The sequence below is a fragment of the Bos grunniens genome, chromosome 3, assembly GCF_055505025.1.
Source record: "Bos grunniens cultivar Pamir isolate PY7600 chromosome 3, Bosgru_T2T1.0, whole genome shotgun sequence".
In the NCBI taxonomy this organism is placed as follows: Eukaryota; Metazoa; Chordata; class Mammalia; order Artiodactyla; family Bovidae; genus Bos; species Bos grunniens.
The window spans coordinates 103,481,051-103,487,242 of NC_141167.1; the positions used below are offsets into that span (position 1 = coordinate 103,481,051).

At 38.4% G+C, this 6,192-nt stretch overlaps 1 pseudogene; it reads left to right on the forward strand.

Annotated features, from left to right (window-relative positions):
- The first annotated feature begins 321 nt into the window (after window positions 1-321).
- LOC147376496 (late cornified envelope protein 2A-like) lies at window positions 322-727 on the forward strand (annotated as a pseudogene).
- Window positions 728-6,192: the final 5,465 nt, after the last annotated feature.

Sequence of the window (6,192 nt, forward strand, 5' to 3'; positions counted from 1 at the left end):
CTGAAACTCCAATACTTTGGCCACCTGATGCAAAGAACTGACTCATTTGAAAAGACCCTGATGCTGGGAAAGATTGAGGGCAGGAAGAGAAGGGGATGACAGAGGATGAGATGGTTGGATTGCATAACTGACTCAATGAACGTGAGTTTGAGTAAGCGCTGGGAGTTGGTGATGGACAGGGAAGCCTGGCATGCTGCAGTCCATGGGGTCACAAAGAGTCAGACATGACTGAGTGACTGAACTTGAACTGAATGGCTCTGGATATTAAGCTTCTGGATATGTTTCTATTTTGTCATTTAGGTTTACTGAAATCCCACCAAGATGTCCTGTCAGAGGAACCAGCAGCCATGCCAACCCCCTCCCAAGTGCTCCCAAATTGTCCCACCCCTAAGCGTCCCCCAAAGTGCCCACTCCAGTGTCCAACTCCCTATCCATCTCCAGTCTCTTCCTGCTGTGGCCCCACGTATGGGGGCTGCTGCCTGAGCCACACAGAACCTGTCTCTTCCACCAGCCTGGGCACCAGAGCCCCTACTGCTGTGAATGTGAGTCCTCAGGGGGCTGCGGATGCTGTGATGGCTGGCCCTGGGGGCTGCTGCTGACCTTGACCAGACCACAAGAAGCACTGAGGAAGGGCACTGGAAGAATGAAAGGACAAAGGACCTACTGCTGCCTGGTTTTACCCTCTTCTCTCATATCTTTCCTTTCTGGGCCCTCATCAGTTAAATAAACAGGGAAAATTTGTCTCTCAAAAGCCATCCATGTTATGCCTTGGATTTTGTATTCTATTGGCCTCATGTAGGTATCTGTATTTCTCAGATTGTTGGAAAAACTCTAAAGCCTTGCTTTGCAACTTTAAGCATTCCTTTCCCTATTTGTAGTTTTTATTCCACTTTTCTTCTCTTTTACCTAAATGCCAATCTTTTTTCCCTAGATAGAAAGTCAGATATAATGAAGAAAAAACAACCAATTAATTCATGAATTCATGTTTAATGTATGCATATCTTCAAGAGAGTTTAAAATGTTGCTGTTTCATGTAACACCCATAAAGAAGGGTTGCCTAGAATTCCAAGATGAGTCTGACTTAAAAAAAAATATTAGCAGGGGGTAGGAGAAATGGGGAGATATTTTTCATAATATGAACTTCCAATCTGAATAGGAATAAGTTCTGGGATCTAATTCAGAAGAATTGATGCTTTTGAACTGTGGTGTTGGAGAAGACTCTTGAGAGTCCTTTGGACTGCAAGGAGATCCAACAAGTCCATCCTAAAGGAGATCAGTCCTGGGTGTTCATTGGAAGGACTGATGTTAAAGCTGAAACTCCAGTACTTTGGCCACCTCATGCGAAAAGCTGACTCATTTGAAAAGACCCTGATGCTGGGAAAGATTGAGGGCAGGAGGAGAAGGGACAACAGAGGATGAAATGGTTAGATGGCATCACCGACTCAATGGACATGGGTTTGGGTAGACCCTGGCAATTGGTGATGGACAGGGAGGCCTGGCGTGCTGCGGTTCATGAGATCACAGGGTCGGACACAACTGAGCAACTGAACTGAACTCACAACTTGGTGGCTGTAGACAATACTGTACTATATACTTGAAAGCTGCTGGAGCATAAATCTAAAATGTTCTAAGTATTAAAAAAATTAAAAATAAAAAAATAAAATGTTTTCAGCACTAAAAAAAAAAGGTAATTATGTGGTATAATAGAGATGTCAGCTAATACTAAGATGGAATCACATTTCAGTACATAATTATATCAAATCAACAGGCTTTACAATTTAAACTTATACAATGTTACATGTCGATTATATCTCCATAAGACTGGAAAAATATTAATGATAAAAAAATAGCCATGTCACTGAAGTAGTTTGCACAGAAGATACTATTTACTTGAATAAAACTGCACCTATTGCTTCATACATACATCTTTAAGGCAATCTCTCTCTCATTAAGGTAACAGAATAGTTGCAACTTTTTCTGGGAACTGATGGAGAAAACTTACTGATCTTTGTGGCTGTTCTCACTAGTTGTGATATGCATGTACCAAAGTCTGGTTAAATAAAGTGCTATTGAAACCCAGACTTTTATTTTTAAAAGAAACCTATTCAGAGACCCACTGTGTCCTAGAGCTGGGGAGCCCCTTTTTACAGAGCTCTGCTGGATTGGGGGTCCCCCTGAAGCAGAAGCCTTGGATATGGCAGATTAGGTGTTGTAGACCCATCTTAGCTTGTGATCATGCAAGGGGGAGGAGGCACTGAAAGAATTCACTGAAAGGAAACACTGTAGAGCTGAGGTAGGCATAGCTTGCACACTCAGGTCTTCCGAGAAACCTGTTTTTAAATAAATCGAGTTTGTTGTTATTGTTCTTGCACTTACCACCACTTGAAATTACATATTTCTTTCTTTTCATTTGTCAAATGCCACTCACTTTCTCCCTGAAGAAGACTGTATTCTATAATTTATACTATATAAGCTTCATGATGTCAATGTCCAGTCATGTGAACAGAGACCATTCTGGCTATTTGAAACAGAGAAGGGTTTAATGCAGGGACTTTGTTATAAAAGTCTTGGAATAAGACATACAAGTACTAAGGGTGTAAAGTGCAATATGATGACTATAGCTAACACTGCTTTTCAACACATAGAAAGTTGTTAAAAGAGCAAACCCCACAAGTTTTCATCACAAGGAAACTTCTCCCCTTTATCTTTCCTTCTTTCTCTTCTTTTTATTGCTTCTATATGAGAAGATGGATGTTAGCTGAACCTATTGTACTAATCATTTTACAATATATGTAAATCAAACTGTCATGCTATGGGCCTTAAATGTATGCAGTGATGTATGTCAACTGCTTCTCAATAAAATTGAAAATAAATAAATAAATACTTAAACTAAAAAAAAAAGAAAAGAAAAGAAAACCTTAGAGAGACTGAAGAAGTAGAAGGGCTGCTTCAGTGTTAGCCAAAGATACAGAAGCATCAGGGACAGGGCAGCACAGCCCAAACTCCTGTCTGCAGTCCTAGGACATGCTGAACAGCTGTGCTTGGTCTGTAGGGCACAGGAAACAAAACCATACATCTTAATTCACTCACCCAAAAAAGCACTGTTGTGGTGGATCTCAGAATGCTATTTGAAATTCTGATTCTGCACTTCTTGAAATGATGTATTGGGACTGAGAATGTGTGGCAGACAGCGGCTGATGGGGCCAGGTGCTGTTTGATGAGGTCACAGCTTTTCTGGGATACAATTTATCTGCATTAAAAGACAATCCCTATTTTTTACCCTACCCATCTGCCTTTAGTGTTTTTGCTCAGGGCTGAATGCAACTGAGGTTACAGTGTATACCTGATGAGGGATAAAAGACATCTGTACTAGCAAAACTTGTCAACATTCAGTTAGTATTTGCTCACCTTAGGCATGTGCTTTGTTTCACAGTAATATTTGCTTGCACATTGAAAAGATATTTATTAGGTACCTATGTTACAAGAGCAGTTTTAAGATTTAATAATATGTATGGGGATTCCCAAGTGGCTCAGCATTAAAGAATCTGCTTGCCAATGCAGGAAACACAAGAGATGCAAGTTTCAGCCTTTGGTTGAGAAGATTCCTTGGAGTAGGAAATGTCAATGCACTTCAGTATTCTAGCCTGGAAAATTACATGGACAGAGGAGCCTGGTGGGCTACAGTCCATGGGGATGGGTAGAGAGTGACATGACTGACTACACATGAATGCATGCAATATGCATGTGTGCTCAGTCACTCTAATGTAGATGTGAACAAAACAGATAAAATTTTCTTCCTCCTTGAGCTTATTCTAATATGGGAAGACAGATGAAAAACAAGATAAATAAGAAAAAATATACTATTTGCTCATTCGGCAGATATGTTTTAAATGTGTCAAGCACCTGAATAAAACATTATGGATACAACAGTGAACAAAGGAGATGAAATTTCTTTTGTGATACATTCACATTTTGATGGGAGAAAATGGAAAACACTATATATGTAAAATGCATAATGCATTAGATGGTTCTAAATTCTGAGGAGAAAAATTAAGCTTGGAAGAGAGGCAGGAAGTGCCAGTGGGTCTGGGTTTTCATTTTAAACAGAATCAGCAGTGAAGGCTTCACTGAAGTCATATTTGAATAAAGAGCTAAAGAATGTGAAGTAAACAAGTTAGTCACTTCCAAAATGTTAGAACATTTTGGGTAAAGAAAAAAGTAAGAGCAAAGTTCCCCAAAGCAGGATGCCTGGAGAGTCAGATGAGCTGCAAAGAGACGCATATCGCAGGGGGAGAGAGATGGGGAGTGAGTGGGACCAGATATGAGGGATCAGGGAAGTAAGGGATGGAGTCATGAGGCCAAGTCTGTAAACCCCTTTGAAAGCGATTATACCAAACTGAACCAGGAAAAAACAGAAAATCTTAACAAACCCATCACAAGCATGGAAATTGAAACTGTAATCAGAAATCTTCCAACAAACAAAAGCCTGGGACCAGATGGCTTCATAGCTGAATTCTACCAAAAATTTAGAGAAGAGCTAACACCTATTCTACTCAAACTCTTCCAGAAAATTTCAGAGGAAGGTAAACTTCCAAACTCATTCTATGAGGCCACCAACACCCTAATACCAAAACCAGACAAAGATGCCACAAAAAAGAGAAAAGTACAGGCCAATATCACTGATGAACATAGATGCAAAAATCCTTAACAAAATTCTAGCAAATGGAGTCCAACAACATATTAAACATATTAAAAACATATTAAACAGATCATATTAAAACATATTAAACAGATCAACAACATATTAAAATGATTATACATCATGACCAAGTGGCTTTATCCCAGGGATGCAAGGATTCTTCAATATTCACAAGTCAATCAATGTGATACACCACATTAACAAATTGAAAGACAAAAAACATGATTATCTCAATAGATGCAGAAAAAGCCTTTGACAAAATTCAACATCCATTTATGATAAAAACCCTCCAGAAAGCAGGCATAGAAGGGACATACCTCAACATAATAAAAGCCATATATGATAAACCCACAGCAAACATTATCCTCAATGGTGAAAAATTGAAAGCATTTCCCCTAAAGTCAGGAACAAGACAAGGGTGCCCACTCTCACTATTACTATTCAACATACTTTTGGAAGTTTTAGCCACAGCAATCAGAGAAGAAAAGAAATAAAAGGAATCCAGGTTGGAAAAGAAGAAGTAAAACTCTTACTGTTTGCAGATGACATGATCCTCTACATAGAAAACCCTAAAGACACCACCAGAAAATTACTAGAGCTAATCAATGAATATAGTAAAGTGGCAGGATATAAAATCAACACACAGAAATCCCTTGCACTCCTTTACACTAACAGTGAGAAAACAAAAGAGAAATTGAGGAAACAATTTGTTGCAATTCACCATTGCAACAAAAAGAATAAAATACTTAGGAATATATCTACCTAAAGAAATGAAAGACCTCTACATAGAAAATTAGAAAACACTGATGAAAGAAATCAGAGATGGCACAAATAGATGGAGAAATATACCATGTTCTTGGATCAGAAGAGTCAATATAGTGAAAATGAGTATACTACCCAAAGCAATCTATAGATTCAATGCAATCCCTATCAAGCTACCAATGGTATTTTTCAGAGAACTAGAACAAATAATCTCACAATTTGTATGGAAATAAAAAACCTCGAATAGCCAAAGCAATCTTGAGAAAGAAGAATGGAACTGAAGGAATCAACCTGCCTGACTTCAGACTATACTACAAAGCTACAGTCATTGAGACAGTATGGTACTGGCACAAAGACAGAAATATAGATCAATGGAACAAAATAGAAAGCCCATAGATAAATCCACACACCTATGGACACTTTATCTTTGACAAAGGAGGCAAGAATATACAATGGAGAAAAGACAATCTCTTTTAACAAATGGTGCTGGGAAAACTGGTCAACCACTTGTAAAAGAATGAAACTAGAACATTTTCTAACACCATACACAAAAATAAACTCAAAATGGATTAAAAATCTAAATGTAAGACCAGAAACTATAAAACTCCTAGAGAAAAACATAGGCAAAACACTCTCTGACATAAATCACAGAAGGATCTTCTATGACTCACCTCCTAGAGTAATGGAAATAAAAGCAAAAATAAACAAATGGGACCTAATTAAACTTAAAA